Source organism: Myotis davidii, unplaced genomic scaffold, assembly GCF_000327345.1.
Source record: "Myotis davidii unplaced genomic scaffold, ASM32734v1 scaffold313, whole genome shotgun sequence".
Lineage (NCBI taxonomy): Eukaryota > Metazoa > Chordata > Mammalia > Chiroptera > Vespertilionidae > Myotis > Myotis davidii.
Window position 1 is genome coordinate 1279555 of NW_006286275.1, and position 2430 is coordinate 1281984.

The following is a 2430-nucleotide window of genomic DNA, read 5'->3' on the forward strand; positions in this document are numbered from 1 at the left end:
GAGAGAGAGAGAGAGAGAGAGAGAGAGAGAGATCACAGTTCTGTGGTTGTGTGCCAAGGACAGACTCAGAAGTCAGAATTCCTTTGCTCTAAATCAGTGATTCTCCATGTGTGGTTCCTGAAATATCAGCATCACCTGAGATTTTATTAGACATGCAAATTTCCGCCCTATCCTAGATCTGCTGAATCATAAACTTTTGAGGGTGGTATCAGAAATCTGTGTGTTAACAAGCCCTACAGGTGATTCTGAAGCATCCTAAAATCTGAGAACCAAATCACTGCTCCAAATAATACTACCTGGCACCTATTTGTCATCCCATGTGATATAAAGTGTTTTACTGCGCAGCTATCTACAATAGGGACCACTGGCAGCCTGCGTGGAGGTCTGAAAGAAGAGGCTGAGTACCAGTGTTGAATGCCACCCAATGTCATCTCAGTTCAAGAGATTGCGGTTTATGAAACAATTGTCCCTGAGCTACAAGTGCAGTGTGAAAGAAGACTGATTTTATAGTCCATGTGTGCTTTCTGGCTCCCTGGATGGCGAATTTCTAATAAAAACACTTCCCATTTCCAACTTTTTTTACACTAAGTTATTAAGGCTACATTTTAGAAGTAGTTTCTAAGGATAAATATTACCTGGGAAGAAAAGCAATCAAACATCAATTTTTATGAGAAACTGAGGGAGTAGAATAATAGACTGTGCACATTGCTCTCAATACATTCATATACAAATCCTTCTCTAAGAGGCCTGGATTTAAATCCTCTTATCTTAATGGTTACCTTAATGGAGCAAATTAAAGAAATAGGTGTTCCCCAAACCTGCCAATTTATGGAACAAAGGGTCAACTCCTTACCTCATTATGTGCTAATAACACAAATGAGAAGATGTCTTATAAAAAGAATGTGTTGTGACTGTTTTATGCTATACACAAAATATGTATCTTTTTTATATTTCAAAGGTTTAATGTAAAATGTCATTAATGTTACTGAAATTTGTTATCAATAGAATGAGACAATTTTATCTAGTATGAATCCATTTGATTTTTATTGTTTCTGAATTCCTGCAAACCCATGAGAAGTTTAGTAGGTGAATTTATTTTTGGCAAAATAGGACTTGGGGCATTTCTTGGATATTAAATAACTGTTAGAAATCATTGATGGGTTAATTGCAAATGTGTTATGCACAATTATATTGAATTTCATTCTCAGTGTGCATTGTTTAATAAAGATACAGGTAAATATGCCTATAAACATAATTTGGATATATATAAACCTGAAATATCAGAATGACAAAATCCGAAGATACTTACTGGTCACAAATGAGGAGGGCTATTATTATTTTAATACTAGTGTAATAATAGAATGTTTCACTTGATATAAAGCATAATAGTAATCACTTGCATTTCAAAAAATCTGAATAGTCATTACAATTTAGAAAGCTTTTCAATTCTAGTTAATTTTATAACAGATGACTTTTCTACTTCCTATAAGTTTCAAGTCAAAAGAAGAGTACATTCAATTAGGTCATGCACAAAATTAGTTTTCAAATGGCATGAAGCAAAATAATAGATTTTTTAAAAAGACCATATGTAAACAAAGGAAATACTAGTAATATACTAGTAAGTCTCTTCTATTACTTTATGTACCACAGAAAACGAACTGCCATGGCATGAAAAACACTGTCATCTCCCCAAATTCAAAGGGATTATTTTCTAGAGACTATTGCAATTAAAGTGGGGGCAAAAAGCCACGTATTTCTATTATCTTACATTTTCTTTACAAGCTTTGGAGTTAGAGTGTCTTTAAGTTTTCCAAGAAATATATTTCTCTAGTTGTTGTAGCCCATGTGTGTAATGTGACTTGTTTAATAATTATCTTATACACTTAAAGTTCTTTATGCCTGATTTACTGTGTCTTCATGAAGAATTTTTTTTATTAAATCCAATGTGATAGCACACCAACTACTGTGAAGGATGCTCGTTATGTAATTTTTAAGTAAAAACCATATTGAGAATTCAATAATCACATTCACACTGTCCTCTGTGTTGTATGAAAAATCTTGTGGTTGATTTGATAAGTTGGATATTCACTCATAACTAGTGTCAAATCTTTGCAGTTAAGGATTAAATTAAGCCCTCTGGTACAGTACTTAATAACCAAATATTTTTCTCAATAAGGTTATATAACCAGGGATAATCATGATATAAAAGGTTTTTAATGCTGTTTTAAGAGCAGGAACTGTAATAAAGATGGTTAAGATTAATATAGAAATACTTCATAAAAATTATGTAAATCCACATATGTATATAGATCATTAAATTTTGGACCTTTTATCTGAGTCAAGAGGCTTAGAGAAAATGATGACCTTGTGATTTTTAATTTATTATTAGAATAGTAAGTATAGCATTTACATAATTAAGTAATTTATTTT

At 32.2% G+C, this 2430-nt stretch overlaps 1 protein-coding gene across 1 annotated transcript in view; it reads left to right on the forward strand.

Annotated features, from left to right (window-relative positions):
* Positions 1-2180, forward strand: part of HCRTR2 (hypocretin receptor 2) — a 98785-nt gene extending 96605 nt beyond the window's left edge. Inside the window, exon 7 of the mRNA XM_006757744.2 lies at positions 1-2180. This exon is cut by the window's left edge and continues 2206 nt beyond it. The gene's annotated coding sequence lies outside the window, so the exon portion shown is untranslated.
* Positions 2181-2430: the final 250 nt, after the last annotated feature.